This window comes from Eriocheir sinensis, chromosome 16, assembly GCF_024679095.1.
Source record: "Eriocheir sinensis breed Jianghai 21 chromosome 16, ASM2467909v1, whole genome shotgun sequence".
NCBI lineage: Eukaryota > Metazoa > Arthropoda > Malacostraca > Decapoda > Varunidae > Eriocheir > Eriocheir sinensis.
The window spans coordinates 8,347,101-8,367,355 of record NC_066524.1 but is presented as its reverse complement, the minus strand read 5'-3'; the positions used below and the strand labels follow the sequence as shown (position 1 = coordinate 8,367,355).

Here is a 20,255-nt window from a genome sequence, read left to right as displayed (position 1 = left end):
GGAAAGGACCAAGCCGAAAGTTGTCCACGTCAACCGCCTATGGAGGTACCACGGTCCGGGAAACTACACCTGGAACAACTACAGACAACCAGCAGCCGACGAAAACGCAAGGGACGTCCAGGACCGAGAGGAGGTCGACGACGACATAGGCCTTCTGGACCTTTCAGCCGAGGGAGATAACCTCCCGGCTTCGGCAGATGTTCCAGGGACACCCCAAGAAGCGGACGACGACGAGGCGCACCAGGAGACAGACGCGCAGGAGGCACCGAGCAGAAGACAGAGACAACGCAGGCGTCCACAGCGATACGACGATTATTATGTTTTTGATTAATTCTCTTATGTTTGAATATAGTTAAGTGTGTGATCGGGACGATCACAATTAAGAGGGGGGGATAGTGTTGTGCTGGAAGCTTCCCCCGGCGTCTATGGGCCTCTAGAAGGCTCCGGGAAGAACGAGCAGGGGGGCGGGGAGCAAAGCCTCGTCCGCGCCCCGCGGGGCGCGGCCAGGCGCCAGGCGGGAAGTGTTGCCAACTCGCACATATTTTTGTTACATGATCTTGTATGATCTAAAATATACTGTAACATTCTAGACTGTACTGTTCTGGATATATATAAGAGAAGAGGGCGAGAGGAGTCCAGTCCCAGTCATAGTAAGCTAGTGGTAAGTGAAGAGTCAGAGTCAAGTGTACTATTAAGGAAGAATATTAAACTACAGAAGCTGTGCAAAGTGTTTACATATTTCCCTCCCACGGAGTTTCCTGACGGCGACACGGAACCCAAGTAACACGTCCGGCATAACAATATATGTAGTGTTGTGCTGGAAGCTTCCCCCGGCGTCCATGGGGCTCTAGAAGGCTCCGAGAAGAGCGAGCAGGGGGGCGGGGAGCAAAGCCTCGTCCGCGCCCCGCGGGGCGCGGCCAGGCGCCAGGCGGGAAGTGTTGCCAACTCGCACATACTTTTGCTACATGTTCTTGTATGATCTAAAATATACTGTAACATTCTAGACTGTACTGTTCTGGATATATATAGGAGAAGAGGGCGAGAGGAGTCCAGTCCCATTCATAGTAAGCTAGTGGTAAGTGAAGAGTCAGAGTGAAGTGTACTACTAAGGAAGAATATTAAACTACAGAAGCTGTGCAAAGTGTTTGCATATCTCCCTCCCACGGAGTCTCCTGACGGCGACACGGAACCCAAGTAACACGTCCGGCATAACAATATAACAATATAACAATATATATATATACAGAGCTGGGCGCGTTACTGGATATCGGGTAGTCCGGTACCGCTCCTCCGCACCTCGAAACACATATAGTCCGTACCTGTACTTCCGCGCCTAAATTTTTTTCACTCGTTCCGGTACCGCACCTCCGCACCTCCGGTACCGTACCCAAAACTATTAAAGCGCGCCTGAAAAATCTAGTCCGTACCTTAAAAAAAAGAAATACAAGGCAATACTGCAGCAGCATTATTACTATCATTATTATTATTATTATTATTACCATTATTTTTGTTATCATTATTGTCATTTTAACGCATAGAATCTCCACCACCTGAAGTAAAGTAACTACTTTTACACTCATCATAATTATCATACCTCAGTACACATGCAACACCGGGCCGTAAATCTGAATGAGTGACGTCACTCAAGTGGCGGGAAAACATGCCCTGCAGCACAGACCGCGTAAACGACCGGAAGTATTACTGCAGAGCGCGGACTGTTTGTCGTTTTCATTTTTTATCCTTGAAAACCTCAGGTGCGGAGGTACGGACTTAAAATACTGCCGTTCCGCACCTGTTACTTCCGCACTTTTGAAAACTTTCCGCACTTCGGACCTCCGCACCTCGTTTAAAGGTCCGCAGGTCCGGAGGAGGAGGTGACAGAGGTACGGAAGTGCCCATATATATATATATATATATATATATATATATATATATATATATATATATATATATATATATATATATATATATATATATATATATATTCGCTAATCGCTAATTAGTGAAGCTAACTTTCTGTTAGCTGATTAGCGTTTGCGCTAACCTTGGGAAGAGTTAGCGGAACATTTAGCTTCCGCTAAATGTAGTTTCTCTGTAGCAGTCACCCCTATAAACGGACACGCGCTCTCCCCTTGGTGACTAAAAGGAAAATGGGTGCGGCAGGACACTCTTTATGTACTTATTGTTGTCCCGTCTTCCGTCGCGTCCTCATTATTTATCTGTTTGTCGACGTCCTGCTACACATCTCTCACAAATTTTGTACACCACATACACCAACACTTCAATGCCATTTACACTACACAACATTCACACACACGCATATACACACAATCACGTCTTTTATGTGTTTTGTTTGTCCCAATGACTTGTATGTATTTTTGTAATAAAATAACCTTGACGGGTATTGGTTTTTCCTTTACCCGTGGACTAGCAGTAGAACACTCGCTACCAACACGTCCTCCGCTAACTTTAAGTCCACTTAAAAATTCGTACAGATTTGTTCTTGTCTTTCTTCACTGCTATTGCAAGTTCATATTTAAGGCATAAATAAAGTGTATGTTGAATTTAATTTGTTTATATGTTTTATATCATCATCTGATTTTGGCATGCTATACCTTTCTGGAAAGCTCTATGTCTAAGATACAACATATTGAAATTTTAGGTCACTAGGTCTGTGTTTAGGGTTTTAGAGCCAAAATGCTAAATCGAAGCTAAATACATATAAAAAGTCAGCGGTTAGCCGTTAGTGTTAGCGTCCACTAATTTCTATATCAGTTTAGCGGTTTAGCATACGCGAAGCTAACTTTTTAGTTATTGGATTACCAGTTAGCTAACTTTTCGGTTAGCGGTGCCCACCACTGTATATATATATATATATATATTTATATATATATATATATATATATATATATATATATATATATATATATATATATATATATATATATATATATATATATATATATATATATATATATATATATATATATATATAGATATATATATATATATATATATATATATTACGTGTGTGTGTGTGTGTGTGTGTGTTTGGACTACAAGACGGGCGCCGCGACGGCAGGGTCACATCTTAATATAGACGAGGCAGCGGGTGAAGCAGTACGACGGAACAGCCGTTCATGAGGAAATGTACACTTGAAAATATTCCCAAGGAAATTTCATGTATTTGTGACTGAAAAAGTCTACTCAAAGATGTAATTTATCTCATATGTTAAACAGCTATATACTTAAATTCACCGAGGTTCAAGATGGTTGCCGCATCAACAAGACGAGGGGGGCCAAAAATAACCGTGGCAGTGGTTGTTTTGGTCGCACACGGTCGACTGTGTCTATCTCGTGCTGGTGAGCGTTGTGGTCCACACTCACTTTCCCGCGGAGCAGCCTTTCCAGGGCATTGTGAACGGTTGTCCTTTTACGTAAGTTATTTTGTTTCAAGTATGACACCACTGGTACGCGCGTCTTTATAGAAAATTCAACCAAACTTTATGAGATGCAAAATATTATTACGATAAAGAATTGTTAAATGTAGTTGTGCTAATAGGACTTGTAAAAGTAGGAAGAACAGCAGCAGCAGCAGCAGCAGCAACAGTAGTAGTAGTAGTAGTAGTAGAAGTAATAATAATGGTAGAAGAAATGGTAAACAGTCGTGGAAATAGTAGTAGAAGTAGTAGTAGCAGCAGTAGTAGTAGTAGTAGTAGTAGTAGTAGCAGTAGTAGTAGAAGTAGGTAGTAGAGTAGTAGTAGTAGTAGTAGTAGTAGTAGTAGTAGTAGTAGTAGTAGTAGTAGTAGTAGTGTAGTAGTGGTTGTTGTTGTTGTCGTTGTAATAATGGTAAAAACAATAATAATAATAATAATAATAATAATAATAATAATAATAATAATAATAATAATAATAATAATAATAATAATAATAATAATAATAATAATAACAATAACAACAATCATGATAATAATAATAATAATAATGATAATAATAATGATAATAATAATGATAATGATAATAATAATAATAAGAGCAACGTACCTAAATGAGGCGGAGAAGGCCGTCAGACACACCTGCCGCGACGCGCGTAAACAACCTCAGCATCGGCGTGGGGGCACGGAGCGTATTTTGAAGAGATCACCCAAGGAAACTGTGTCCTTGGGCTCTCCCGTGTCCTAACATTTCGTTTCCGTTTCAACTATGCTTTAATTATCACCTGCGAGTTGTTCAGCATGCTTTTGAGTGTGTGTGTGTGTGTGTGTGTGTGTGTGTGTGTGTGTAGGGTGGTCAATGGTCATGTGCCTTGGTCATGTGATCGTGGAGACGATATCGCTTTCATGATGGAGGGTAATACACTGAGTCTGTATTTGTCTATACAACCGTCAGCACTGAGAGCTGGTACAGTAATTGGAGCGTTTTGGTAGATGTGGCACAACTGTGTGACTTTACATTCTACTTCAAGAGTGTGGACCGACTGGCAAAGCTCATAATAGTGTCATATCACAGCGTTCTCGATTCCTCACTGTATAGACTGAAGTAGTTTCTATATAGAATACACGCGGCCAGACAGCCACACCTGGCAGCGTCACAGCCTCATACTAACAAACTTTTAAGGTTCCTTTGCCCTACTGTGTGCCACAGTACAAGTAAGGTGCCGCGAGTCATGTTTGTCCTGAGCCTCTACTGTCATGTTCTGGTGTGTTATGTACACATTTTGCCACACACGTCACCGCCATAACCAAGCACACGGCACACACACACACCGCCACAAAGCACAGCCCCCATGCAGCCCTCGCCTCCATCCTGCGGGCCCCTGTGCACACAGCCCCCAGCAGTCCTGTATCTTAAGATCTATGTACTAAAAGGTTGCCAAAACACGACCCCTACCTTACAGCAGCAGGCGTTCACAATTACAGCCTCCAGTCACCAGTGTGCACGGTGCAGCACTCAGCAGGCCTCTATAGTCCAGTAAATCTAGGGTTCAACCTAAAACAAATTGCAATAGATTGTTTCTCACTTCTGAGTGACTTGACTAGTCCTCAGGTACATCATACTAAAAATCCCCATGAATCCATGTGGTGGAAGGGGGTCAACGGCGGCCATTTTGGAATTTTCTTAAAAGTCATATATCTGGTAAAATAATAGTTTTATCAGGAAACACAACTCAATAAAAATTGTTCAGAATTGATTGTTTTATAGCAATGGCAGGTTATTTTACAAAGATAAATAAATATATAGGAAAAAATAATAAAATATTAAATTTTGATTGCTGATTTTATTTTCAAAGACATATTCCTCAGAACTAGTGGCATCCATGACAAAATGCATCGAAGTAAAAATTGTAGAACAAACTTTCCTCTTTTGAAATATATATACAAGTTTATGCATATTTTAAAAATTGACAAAGTTATGAGGGAAAATATACAGAAAGCCATCCTTAAAAAAATAATAATAAATACCTCCAGTCAAACCTTAAAATTTATTACATTATAATGTTTCTCAACACTTAGTAATAATTAGTGTCATGCTATGAAAAGGTTTTTTTCCCTTCATTTCAGAAACCAAATTGCACAAAAAAGTTTTTTTTTCATCTTACAAATAATGAAACTTAATTTCTGATGTAGTAATTTATTATTAATGTTGTCTGTTCTCCTAAACCCATATGAAAAAATAATAAACTATTGAAATTGAATAAATGTGCTAATTTTCAAAGACTTTTTCTGCAGAACTAGGGGCATGTATGACAAAACGCATCAAAATATAAGTTGCAGAACAAGCTTTCCTCTTTTGAAATATTCAAGTTTATCCATATTTTGAACATTAACAAAGATATGAGATACAATAGACAGAAAGCCACCAATAAATAATAAAAAAACATATATAGTACCTCCAGTTAAACCTTAAAACATATTACAAGAGGTTTCTAAATACTTAGTAATAGATAGTGTCCAGCTATAGAATGTTTTTTGTTTTCCTTTCAATAACCAAATCGTAAAAAGAAACAACATGTTTTTTTTTACAAGTATTATAATTTAATTCCTAATACAGTAATTTCTTATTGATCCACCCATTTGATATTCATGAAACTTTCCTGCAGGGTATACTTACACAATTAATATTCAGGGTATTCATCATCCTCATCAAGAACAAAATCTGGCACAGGGGAGTTTGAACAGGTTAGCCCTTTGCAATGGCCACAGAGAGAGGAACACTCAATATTGTGTTTCTTGCAACTGCATCTTTGGGTGTTGCATCCAGATCTACAGTTGCATTTGCTGACTAGCAATAATTTTTCTGGTGCAGGTGGTCGGTCAGTCTTCACAGGCATTAATTGGCCATTTTCAATTAACCATCCCCATTCCTCTGGATTGTGTTCTCTACCTTTATCTTTCCATACTTGAATCTGATACCATACACGCAAACTGTGAAATTTTGATGCTGCTGATGTTGGTGGAAGACTCTTTGCCTCAACTAATCTTGAACTACTTGAAACCTTTTCTCGGAAACGTTTATAACGCAGGACGTCAAGATTTTCTTTCTTATTACCATTGTATAGACATACCAAAGCCTTTTCACCTGCTTCTATGAGTGCTTCTTTCTTGAAATCACCGTCCCTACAAAATATTGCAGCCTGCTCAAGAAAATGTCTGCTTTTTATTTTTTTCAATGCAGCTCCCTTGCCAATGCCATGAACTCTTGAAACTGAATCACACCCAAGTATGGCATGAATGAAAAGTATGTTGTTACATACATCAGGACCTAGAGCTTGCTTTGCTTTTTGGATGTCCCACAACTTCGGTCTTTTGAAGTAATTGGATTTTGGCTCTGCCTTGAAAAGAATCCTGTGGGCATCCAATGGAGTGTGATACACCAAAAGAACCAATAAATCTGTGTCATCACCTACTAATACAGTGTCCTTTTTGCCTGCAGATTCTATGGCAGCTTTCACGATCTGTAGGTCTGCATCTTCCTTAGCATGCTCTATATGGCACCCTGATTTCTGTAAAACTTCACCTAAGATGAAAATAAATCGTTGCTTGTTAATTTTATTTGCTAGGAATTCCTGCTTTTTAAGTTTTATGACTGTTTTGTTATTGAAAATCACATTAGGCCCGACAGCTCCACCTGCCCGTCTGCGATGAGTGGCGTCCTTTATTGAGGGACCATCGTCATAACCATCAAAGATGATGCAGGCTCTACCATAACGTGATATCACATACTTGGCATAGCTATCACAGATATCTTCGATCAAAGCGTTTCTTTGCCATGGTATCCTCTGGAGGAGTGCACCACCATCAATAACATACTGGGCACCGTCAGGAATTTCTGAAACTACTTCCTCTTGCTTTGATTGGCTCCACATTTCATTTGCTAGTGCGGGTTTGTTGGCTTCCCTTGGTAGACCCGAGTCATCAAAAAGTGATGTTGGGTGATTACTGAGCTCATACTCAAAGTAAGACTTTTGGTCATCTAAGGAAATAGTACTAGCTACCAGACAAAGCCTTTGGAATAAATGTTGTGGGTCAACTTGAAAATTATCCTCTTTGGTTGAAACTCCAGTTTTGGACCCCATTGTGATTGACTGGTTTGATTTCTTAAAAACAAAGTCATGCACACTTTTTCCTGTTAATGATTTTATTATTACATTCCCGGTGGATTTGGCCTCATCAACGTTGACCTCCTCCCCTGCAACAACGCCACTGATAATGTTGTGTAGCGTTGAGTCACTACCAAATGGATCATGGAGGGTGAAGATATTAAGAATTTCAGCGGTGTCTTTGATATCCCTCTGTTGGCGGGCTTGAGAGTTCTCCCGATGTTGCTCACTTGTCTGGTACCTGACACCAGTCAGATCCTGCATGGCAAAATTCACCTCTGCTCTGGCTGGCATTGACAGGACCCAAACTGTCCTTTGTATCTCACTCATGCCCCTTCCTCTAGTGAGGCCGCCTGAGGCCTTAACACTCCTCATGAGCACCTGTTCTATTACTAGGTCTGGCGACAACCCGGCCCAATACCTGTCACTGCGCCGTATCACATGCAAACCATTTTGAAAGCTGTTGTACACTTCTGGATGAGTATTCTGGAGTTCATCCATTTTTTGGAGATAGAGGTATGCAGACTTTGCATATAAATTGTGTCCTGAGGTTGCAAAGTAGGGAAGCATCTGTCTAACTGATGCAAGATGCAAATTCCAGTCACCAGTTCGCTCTGCTTTGATGAACTGTTTCAATATTTTAATCATATCAAGGTACTGAAACCAAATCTGTGCCGTACGTGCTTCCTTGAGAGATTCCCTGAATTCTTGCAATCGCACTGTAATTCGTTCTGTGAGCTCAATGCAATATGCATCAGTAAGCACATCTGGGTCGTTTTCAATCACTCTTTTGAACAGGGACTTGCTTTCATTGAGGTCGCTATCTTCAAAAATTGGATCAGCTAGGGGATCATGAATTGCTGTTAACTCTACATTAAAGGCTTTGGATACAACAATGGCCCTTAAAGCAGCATCAACCATTAGATGTGCTCTTACAGCCCTTGATATAGCTTTTCCACACAGCATATGCTTCACGGTGTTCTCAGCATAGACCAGCTCAAACACTTCTTTAAGTCCAGAACACGCCATTAGATGACCAATAGAACCTACAAAGCTCATCTCTGTGTGAAACCCGCCTAATTTCAAAACTGTGGTCTTGAGAATGCTCGATGTTGGCTCAGATTCCACTATCATCATTGCCTTGTACCACAAAGGCTGATCAAATGTTAGTACAGGTGTAATATTGTACCTCTTTGCTTGGCTGCAAACAAACCACAATGTAGAATACACACAGTTAACATCAGTAGGGTTCATGTCAATCATTGGCAAGAAATGAATAGCAGATTGTCCTGGGTATTCTCCTTTGTGGACCGTCTGCATCAGACCAGACCAGGCTGGCCTATTGGGATGAATGCAGAAAGACATTTCCCATAGAATATCAATATGTGCGGTGGGGTCAGATACTTCCATTGCTTTTAGTTCATGGTACACCAGATGTGGTGCTTTTGTCCGGTGGGATGTAAGGTATCTAATGTTAATTCTCCCTACCTGAATTAAATCTCTCGAAGAAACTGTGATGCGTGGTACAGGTTTTGCTTTAAGAGTCCCCGGTGTAAAGGATGCAATCATACCCATACCATGGAATGTATTGAAGCCATCAAGACTTCTCACATTGTGATCAACATTATCTGCAATGTATTGAACAAACTGTCCACTCTCAGGGGGTGCAAGGTCTGTCCCTTGGGAAATAGCAGAACTTCTCTCAAACTTGAGTACCTCTGAATAAGAACAAGCAAAGCCATGCTGGTGTAAACTGTCAACAATAAACCTTGATGCAAAGTGATCATGTACCTGTACGGCTAATCCTAACTGCAAAGGAGCTAAGATTACTCTCGGCATAGTTGCTTGCATTATAGCTTGTGCTATGGATGCCAGTTTAAGTTCGTTATCTTTACCAGCAAACAAATGTCTAAGAAATAGTAGCAGTGAATCTGGAACATATTTCAAGGCAGCGTCAATTTTAAAATCATCAGTTGACGGATATACTGAACTGTCAGCAGATGTTACCATTGACTTTATATCAGCTTTTATCAGTTCAGCAGCAGTCTCTATAATTCTTTCAGCATCTTCCTTTGCGTTCATCTGTCTTTGTTTTCCATAGAAGTCATGAAGGAGCCATTCAGCAGTTTTGCGTAGTGTGACAACATTTTGTTTCCCGTTAATCTCTGTTATAATGATGCTATCCTTGAAATGCTCAACTAATTTTGACTTCATGTACGGAACACTGTATGGTTTTAAATAAGTTCCGTGCAAGATTTCTTCCATTTTTACCACAAGATCTTTAATGGTGATCTGCTCATCATCAGTGTCTTCCAGGTAACTGACAACTTCAAGAAATGCCTGGCGCAATTCTTGTACCTCTGGTCTTCCACGTTTTCCCATATCAGTGCACTTAGGAGAATGTCTTTTCGGGAGCTGCCTACCTGTTCTGAAAGATACGCTGCACATTTCGTGATAAACTGCGTCCCAGGAACAAATTTTGTCAATAACTGCTATTCTGCCAGCTACTGTATTAGCCCACTCATCATTCCTTTCATCACACACTTTAAGAATAGATGACTGAAAACTAGATTTGGATTTGACTGGTATCACATCATATCCCCTTTTTTTTCCATCATATTTTGCAGGTAAACCACAAAATAAACACTGAGTCTTAAATACACCACTTTTTGACCTAAGGAATCGGTTTGCAGGTGCATCTGAAGTATACAAATTATTCTGATGGGCTGCAATTATACGTGGATCAGTAAATTGCTTCCTGCAGTCAGTGTGCACAGTCTGTCCTATTTCAGTCCTGACATTACTGCCACGTGCTTCACTACATCTATTCACAGTGGCGCTTTCCTTCTGAGTCAGCTTTGCAATAGGTTCTTCCCCACACTGTTTGCCACATATTGCACATTCCATCCCAGGTTGTAGACCTGTAATAACATGCATATTTGGTTGCAAATATAAATCAGATTTTCCCCTGAATTACAACCCTTCCTTTTACAGAATTTTACAGAATTTGAAGCTACGAGCGAAAAACTTACTTTTGCTAAGTAATTTAATTGGACTATAACTTATCCTAAGCTATGGTGTTCAAAATTAATAGCATATGATCATAGAGCATCTCCAACTTAAAATAACACGTGCTTTCACCTCTAAAAGTATTTGCAAAACTCGTGTCACAACCTGTATACAATAGGCTACACTGTAAATTTATTAGACTAACCTAATATTTGTCATTAATTCTTTTAACATTTTCTGTGCTCTACTACTACTACTACTACTACTACTTACAACAGCAGCAGCAACAACAAAACAACAGCAACAATACTACTACAACTGCTACTACTACTACTACTACTACTACTACTACTACTACTAATAATAATAATATCATCACTTTGCCAGTATGTTAACTTAGCACTTGTAATATTATAAAAGCCATTAATGACGTAGGTAGCAACATACTTACAAGAAAAGTGATGATATGGGAATATCACGTGTTGCCAACTTCCACATTCTTCATGCTCTGTACTGAGCGAGTCAGGCGATCAGCTGACTGGGATGCACCAGTAAGAAGCAAGCAACAATCTTGGCTTTCTGTATATTTTCCCTCATAACTTTGTCAATTTTTAAAATATGCATAAACTTGTATATATATTTCAAAAGAGGAAAGTTTGTTCTACAATTTTTACTTCGATGCATTTTGTCATGGATGCCACTAGTTCTGAGGAATATGTCTTTGAAAATAAAATCAGCTATCAAAATTTAATATTTTATTATTTTTTCCTATATATTTATTTATCTTTGTAAAATAACCTGCCATTGCTATAAAACAATCAATTCTGAACAATTTTTATTGAGTTGTGTTTCCTGATAAAACTATTATTTTACCAGATATATGACTTTTAAGAAAATTCCAAAATGGCCGTTGACCCCTTCCACCACATGGATTCATGGGGATTTTTAGTATGATGTACCTGAGGACTAGTCAAGTCACTCAGAAGTGAGAAACAATCTATTGCAATTTGTTTTAGGTTGGGCACAATTTTATGCTAGATTTACTGGACTACTATGGCACGGCGCGGCGGCCATACTGACTTGCTACATGCCTATTATATATAGATATATATATATATATATCTATATATATATATATATATATATATATATATATATATATATATATATATATATATATATATATATATATATATATATATATTCATGGTTTTGAATGCCCTGCCTTAATTTTGTTAGGCTATTATTATTATCATTATTATATTATCTCCATACATCGCTTACTGTTCCAGTCAGACAAATTCAGAGACAACCACTGAAAAGCAGAAAAAAACTGGATGACTATTATGATTATCATCATCATTTTTCTTATTATAATTCTTCTTCAGTTCTTCTTTTTCTTATCATTATTGTTATTATTATTATTATTATTGTTATTATTATTATTATTATTATTATTATTATTATATATCTGCATGATACTTCAGTCTTAACGACGATTTCGGTGTTCTACATAAAATGATAATGATAATTAAGATGATAATAATAATAATAATAATAATAATAATAATAATAATAATAATAATAATAATAATAATAATAATAATAATAATAATAATAATAATAATAATAATAATAATAATAATAATAATAATAATAATAATAATAATAATAATAATAATAAAAATAATAATAATAATAACTAGACGCATAGCACTCGGGGAGTGCACACCTCCGCCAAAGATCGTCCTGAAAATTGGTATGGGCATCAATTGTGATCCTATGCATCATATGGAAGCATTTATTTATTTATTTATTTTTTTGGAAACTTTGACCATGGGTGAATTTTTCGAGGTTAAAGTCAAAGGTCAAGGTCAAGGTCATGCAAGGTGCATCATATGGAAGCATTTATTTCGAAATTTGATGAAATTCTATTTTTTTGAAAACTTTGACCTTGGGCGAACTTTTCGAGGTCAAGATCAAAGGTCAAGGTCAATGCCATGTAAGGTGCGTTTTTCCATGAGCTAAAATGTGAACCAAGTCTGAAGTCTCTACGATGACGAGAACTGAAGTTATGGCCAAAATGACGTTTTGTGGGACCTTGATCTTTACCTTTAACCTTTGACATTAAAATAATTAATGGGTTCTATTCTGGATGCAAGTTGCATCATATGGAAGCATTTGTTTCGAAATTTAACGAAATTCTATTTTTTTGGAAACTTTGACCTTGGGCGAACTTTTCGAGGTCAAGGTCAAAGGTCAAAGTCAAGGCCATGCAAGGTGCGTCTTTCCATGAGCTAAATATGAACCAAGTCTGAAGTCTCTACGATGACGAGGTCCGAAGTTATGGCCAAAATGACGTTTTTTGTGACCTTGACCTTGACCTTTGACATAAAAAAATAGTGGGTTCTATTCTGGAGGAACACGAAGCTTCCCTGAAAAAATGGTTGAGATATTCGCAAAATTGTGCACAGGAGACTGTTCACGAACAAACAAACAAACAAACAAACAAATAAATAAACCAACTTCGTTGGCGGAGGTACTAACAGTAATAATTATTATTATTATAATGATAATAATACAAAAGCATGCGACGAAGATGTTTCCATCACGAGCTTGTTTTGTTCCCGTCATGCACTTGGGCGTCTCCCTTCTCACCTACCTACACAAAGGAACACAAAGGAAGAACAAACAACAGCAGACCTGCTGGTCCTTACGAGGTTGTTTGTGACAAGCTACACTAACTATCTAATCAAAGGTGGAAGATGAAGGACAGCAAAGGCGAAGGCTCCTACCCACCCCCCCATCCCTCCAGCCAAAGCTGGCAGGAAAGGAAAAAGAACCATGCAGCATGGAAAAACTGCATGGAATTTATGTAGGAAAGAGGAAAGAACTACCATTACTGCTACCACTAACCGGGCGATAAAAGCGGACAAGGACACCAGTATTCGAAAGAACTTAACGTTATTACGACGATGAGTAATATCTTAGTTGCTGGTTGGATTCAAAACACTTGTCTAATCTATTCTTGAAGGCCGTAACTGTTGTACTATCAACGACATCACAGGGTAGAGAGTTCCAAACATTAACAACTCGATTGAAGAAGAAGTGTTTAGCTTCGTGCGACGAGAATCTTTTACCACTTATCTTCAAATTGTGATTTCTTCTTGTTCTATTTGATCGATCAATTGTAAAGTAATCTTCCGCATTAATATCACTGAATCCTTTAAACATTTTAAACACTTCTATTAGATCGCCTCGCATTCTTCGTTTTGATAGGCTGAATAAATTTACTTCTTTAAGCCTTTGTTCATATGACAAATTTCTCAACCTAGGAATCATCTTTGTTACTCTTCGTTGGACCCTTTCCAACTTTTCTATGTCTTTTCTGTAGTAGGGAGACCAAAACTGTACACAGTACTCTAGACGGGGTCGAACCAACGAATTAAATTGTATTAATATTACTTTTTCCGATTTATTATTAAAGACTCGTCCGATGAAGCTAACCAATTTGTTTGCAGTTTTAACTACCTCTGAACAATGCTGACCGGGCTTTAAATCGCCTGATATAGTGATTCCAAGATCCTTTTCTTTACTTACTGCAGAAAGTTGTTGGCCATTCATTACGTACCGAACGCGATTGTTATTTTTTCCGATGTGCAACACTTTACATTTGTCAACGTTAAATTTCATTTGCTATTGATTGGCCCAACGTGCAAGTCGATCTAGATCTGATTGTAAAGCTTCTTCGTCGAGTGTCGCAGTTACTTTACTAGCAATTTTTGTGTCATCAGCAAATTTTAATACGATACCGTTCAGCGAGATTCATGCTACAACAAACATTTACATTCTTTTTTTTTCTTCTTTTTTTTTGGTATTTCGTTGGGGATATACCCCAAGGGAGGAAGGCGGTACATGCTGCGCAACCACCCAGACAGCAGGTAGAGAGGTGCCTAATTTTTTCAAGTGGAGGAGGCCCAACAACGGAGCTGCACCGACAACCTATACGCTCCAGCACTCCGCCGGAGCGCAAGGCGGAGACTCCACCAATGGACCACGGGAGCATCCCTCCCCCCCTCCATTCAAATTTTTAACATCACATGATAATGCACAGTTCATTAGCTTCAACATTATGCTAAAATATGTTCATTATAGTAAATAACGTCTCTGCTACAAGCAAAGCAATTCATCTGCTACAGTCATATGAAACACAAGGCACCGTCAATCACAGCGACATTATATATGCCGGCATGGCTGGAGATCTGGGAGGCGGGGGCCCGGGGGTCTTGTCTCCTTGTGGAGTTCCCCATACACACTTCTTCAAATGAGAATGGCAACAAATGGGGGCTCCCAAATGGACCGTTTGGGGGGGCGGCGGGCCCCTTTGTTGGGGGCCTGGGGGGGCGTCTTTTTATATGAACCCAACACCCCTTCCCTTAGCTACGTCACTGATTTTAGCCATTAGACTTGAGCCTGTATCATGGCACCCCCCTCAAGCTGTCACCCGGGGCGGACCGCCCCCCACGCCCCCCCTTACTACGCCACTGCTTGTGCCTAAGAAGCGTGACCGTTCCAATCCCTCAAACTATCGCCCTATAGCTTTACTTTCCTGTTTATCTTAAGCTTTTGAATCAATCTTTAACCGGAAGATTCAAAAGCACCTTTCCACTTCTGACCTTCTATCTGATCGCCAGTATGGGTTCCGCAAGGGGGGTTCTACTGGCGATCTTTTTGCTTTCCCAACTGACTCTTGGTCATCCTCTCTTTGTCGTTTCGGTGAAACTTTCTCAGTTGCGCTAGACATATCGAAAGCTTTCGATCGAGTCTGGCACAAGTCTATGCTTTCTAAACTGCCCTCTTTCGGATTCTATCCTTCTCTGTTCCTTTATCTCCAGTTTCCTGTCCGGCCGTTCTATCTCTGCTGTGGTAGACGGTCACTGTTCTTCGGAACTTCTTCCCCTAAACCTATTAACAATGGTGTTCCACAGGGCTCTGGCCTATCACCCACTCTCTTCCTGTTATTCATCAATGATCTCCTTTTCATAACAAACTCTCCTATCCACTCATACGCTGATGACTCCACTCTGCATTATTCAACTTCGTTCAGTAGAAGACCCTCTCAACAGGAATTACAAGACTCCAAATTGGAGGCTGCAGAACGCTTAACCTCAGATCTTGCTATTATTTCCGATTGAGGTAAAAGGAACTTTGTGTCCTTCAATGCCTCAAAACCCCAATTTCTCCACCTATCAACTCGGCACAATCTTCCAAACACCTATCCCCTATTCTTCAACAACATTGAGCTGTCACCTTCTTCAACATTAAACATCCTCGGTCTATCCTTATCTCAGAATCTTAACTGGAAACTTCACATCTCTCCTCTCACTAAATCAGCTTCCTCGAGGTTGGGCGTTCTGTATCGACTTCGCCAGTTCTTCTCCCCCGCACAGTTGCTATACAGGATATATATATATATATATATATATATATATATATATATATATATATATATATATATATATATATATATATATATATATATATATATATATATATATATATATATATATATACAGACTCTAATCATTGGATACGTGAGTCGGATTGGGTATAGGCTCGGCGAAACATGGGCGTAATAAGGCAACACAGATCAAATGTCGTACTGTCATGCCAGCAAGTTAATGTGCACACAAAAAATTACTACTCAATATTTAGTAAGTTACATAATATTAGAATACTTAAGCACATTACAGTCTTGTATAAATATCAGGGCATGGAATCACAGGCATTTAGAATGGTTCGAACGAAGCCACCTCTCCTGATAAAGGTCGACTGTTCGATGATCGATCAAGTATTACATATTTGTTGTTGGATGCTTTCGTGCATTATGAATGTAGGGGTTTATAACGATGGCTAAAATGACTGAAACTAAGGCCCCGATTATACTACCTCCTTTCATTTACACGGACACACACTCCACATTCTTCTCTTGCCTTTTGCACACGCCTCCGCGGTGGAGTGTTGGCGCCCCTGACTACGAATCTGCGGGCCTGGGTTAGAATCCCGGCCCGGGCAGTCGGCGTGCAGCCCACCCAGCAGTTCATCCTTCCTTTCAAGCTGATCGATAAATGGGTACCTGGGGAAACCTGGGAAAGGTACACTGTGGTAACCTGGCTGTCACACTGGCCCTGTGTCGGGTAAACGATTTCTCTCCCACCACAGGCTCATAGGGCCAACGGGCCGGAGATGAGCACCGCCGCCACGCGCAGCTATAGCGTATGCTCCTAATTTTACCTTTACCTTACCTTTTGCACATCTTGCACTAGAGCAGTGGTTCCCAACCTTTCTTCTGTCGTTTCCCCCTTCATCAGCTTCAACCATCTGAATTTCCCCCTTCATATGGACGAGGGAAAAAGTAGCCAAAACACGAAATTTACTTGCTTAATAACACAAATAATATAATAAATAAATAGTAGCTAAACACAATATTTACTTACTTAATAACACAAATCAGTCAATCAATAGCTCTGACGCCCTGTTTCCGCCGACTGATTGCTAGTATTTTGTATTTTCTTCAGGTTAATTTTCCCCCTGGAATCATAAAATTTCCCCACTGGGGAAAATTTCCCCAGGTTGGGAAATGCTGCACTAGACGCATCTCTCTCTCTCTCTCTCTCTCTCTCAGCAAACGGTTCTTCAGTTTATTACGCACGTATCCGAAGAGGAGTGTGAACAGTTTCATCGTCAATACTACGTTTCCCAATAGTCACCGAGCTGTATTGAGTTGCTTTGTGTAACGTATGCTGCTTGTATTACACTCGATTCAGTATTAGACTGCCAACCTTTTGTGGGTTGAAAGGATTTATAATGTATGAACCGATATTTATATGAATAGTATTTCTGATATTTGTGTTCTTAGAAAATTGATGTCATCATGTTACCATGTTTATGGGCTACCTGACAATAGACCGTATTGGCTACCAGTTTGCAATGAGGACGCTTCACCCTTTGTTTATCAACATTTTTCTAGTTTCGGTGTTGCCTACCGCAGCACAATGTGTATAAAGCTTTTATTTTAGGAACAGAAGTCGAAATAACCACACCTTTAGAAATGATACCCATCTAATATCAAATTGAATAATATTAGAGATGCTAGAAAGCAAGATACAGGCACGAACGAAAAGGAGATGAAACATTTCATGTTGCTTTTAGCCAATATGGAACTGTTCACGAGGTAGATGCGGGCCCGCGTACACTCGGCACGCAGTAGTCATATACACCATAAATGGACGCAAACCTTAAAACTTACGAGCAATGGGCAATATATATTTTTTCGACCAGCAGGTACTGTGTATGGACAGTTGGCACCAAACAATTACTTGTATCTCTGAATCACGAAATAGAAAAAGAACCGAGTTTACCTCTTTGACAGTCCGTGGTCGTCTATTGCTCCTCACGACGCATTAAAGGCTAACTATCAGCCTATTCGTCGAGCACGCCATAAATTCAAATTCAATATTTTTTTGCGTGACTAACCAAATTTTCCCGTTTGCTTATTTGCAATTTGAATAAAAAGTGAATTGTACTTCAAAATGAGACTGTTTCTCTTGTTGGCATTAATATTATTAAAAGCAAAAGTTAACTTAATAAGTATTTTTCCCCTCCCCCTTATTTCATTTTTTCTTATTTTGCTGTCACTCCTGTCTGGGTCATATCAACTTTTTGTTTTCCCTATCAATTTCCTTTCATGGACAGGAAGAATTCTCAGCTTCTCACCAGACGCCTGATATGTTTCAAACCTGTCAGCTGCCGTCGGTGCCTCTTTCACGATCGTTTTCCACTCGTAACTATCCAGGCAGCCACACTTGATTTGTAGGGACTTCATGCGCATCAACCTTCCTCTCACCTAGGCTTCATTTACTCCCTCCCTCTCCATCTTCTTGGTCTTCCTCCTTCATCGCTTGCCTCTTGGTAGGTACTCCATAAACATGCTTGGGTATATTTCTTCATTCATTTTCTTTACGTGGCCGTACCATCTCAATATATTTCTTCCACCAGTTGTAAATACTTATGGAATTTCCAACTAATTTCATATGTCCAGATTCCCCAGTCTTTTCCGTCTTGTTACACTTTTAATTAGTCTCAACAGCTTGTGTAAAGGAAGTAAAGGAAGCAGCTCAAGGGCAAAAAATAAATGAGAAAAAGGCCTACTAATCACTGCTCATGAAATAGCAAAATATAGATGAGTGGCCCAAAAGAGGGATCAGTTTCTTGTGGAGAGATGTCTTGATACTCTCCTCTTGAAAGAGGTCAAGTCGTAGGCAGGAGGAAATACAGACGGAGGAAGACTGTTCCAGAGTTAACCAGCGAGAGGGATGAAAAAATGAAGATGCTGGTTAACTCTGGCATTAGGGATTTGGACAGTATAGGGATGTTTATACTGATGTTAACGAGCTAAGTTATCTGGGCACACTGACGGAACATCGTCCCTTGCTCCTCGGGCTGTTATGCTATGCCATTGTTTCCCAAACTGGGGGGTACGTCCCAAACTGGGGTTACGCCCCCAGGGGGAGTGAGCTGGATACAAGGGGAGCGTGATTACGTCTGCCAAAAATTGCATTTTTGCAAGAAAGACACCCACCCACCCACCCACCCATACCCACACCTATCCACCCACCCACACCCACACCCTTACGTGTAATCTACAGTGTACATCATACAATAACGGATCATAATCCAATACTCTAAAAACCACTACATACTGCATAACTTCAGGTGAACCTAAGAAGTAATCTATAATTGTATTGTATGTAATTGTAGGGTTGCCAATACCACAGTCTTCCTCCATCCTTCCATTAAATATAAACACTTGATGATTTTTACAAAGTTCAACCAGTTTCCTGCCATAAAAGTTCCTGTCTAGGGTCAGATCTTGGTTTGCCCTGGTCATAGTCATACCATAATCAGTTACACTTATGTGGGGTACCTCGGCAGGCACCCGATCATCATCCCCAGCACCAGAGGGAACATCAGACATAGTGAGAGTATGAGCATTAAGGCAAACGACTCAGGTGAAAAATGAAAAAAATTATCGAAAATGAGAAACTTCGTCAATGATCACCCTAAAGGCACAGAGAAAACATTACAGAAAGAATTTTTACCGACCGAGTTTAAATGGGCATTTAAATCGCCGTTTAAATCACCCTGCGCGCTCAGTCAATGTCACGTGAGGCAGAAGATGCCTTTAGAAAAAAAAATTGTAGGAAAAACACTGTAGTATTTAGACACGAATAGTTTTCTGGTGGTGTCTGATACTTTCTCCTGTGCGCGCGGGACAATACTGTCCCGTAGGTCTCACTAGAATTCATCAGTGCGTGTCCTTGTCACGACGGACATAGGTGTATTGGCTCAACCCCTACACTGCCTTTTTTTTCCTCTTATGACAAAATTGCTGATGATTCTGGCTTCAACCAGTTTAAATGCCAAGAAGAAAGGCTGCCATTGTCAAGAGGATTGCCTGCTTGAAGAAAGCACGCCATGGTCGAGTAGATAATGAAGAGAGACAGACAGGCGTTCCACATGGAGCAGCGAGGCTTGACTCGCCACCACCCACCGCTGCTGCCTTACTCGCCACCACCTCTCACTC

At 39.9% G+C, this 20,255-nt stretch overlaps 1 protein-coding gene across 3 annotated transcripts in view; it reads left to right on the top strand.

The window, feature by feature from the left end:
* The first annotated feature begins 3,282 nt into the window (after positions 1 to 3,282).
* Positions 3,283 to 20,255, top strand: part of LOC126999227 (uncharacterized) — a 58,826-nt gene continuing 41,853 nt past the window's right edge. Inside the window, exon 1 of one of the 3 annotated variants that reach the window (XM_050861567.1) lies at positions 3,283 to 3,437. The gene's annotated coding sequence lies outside the window, so the exon portion shown is untranslated. The remainder of the gene's footprint in view (positions 3,438 to 20,255) is intronic. The other 2 variants (XM_050861570.1, XM_050861568.1) reach the window with 2 other exon arrangements.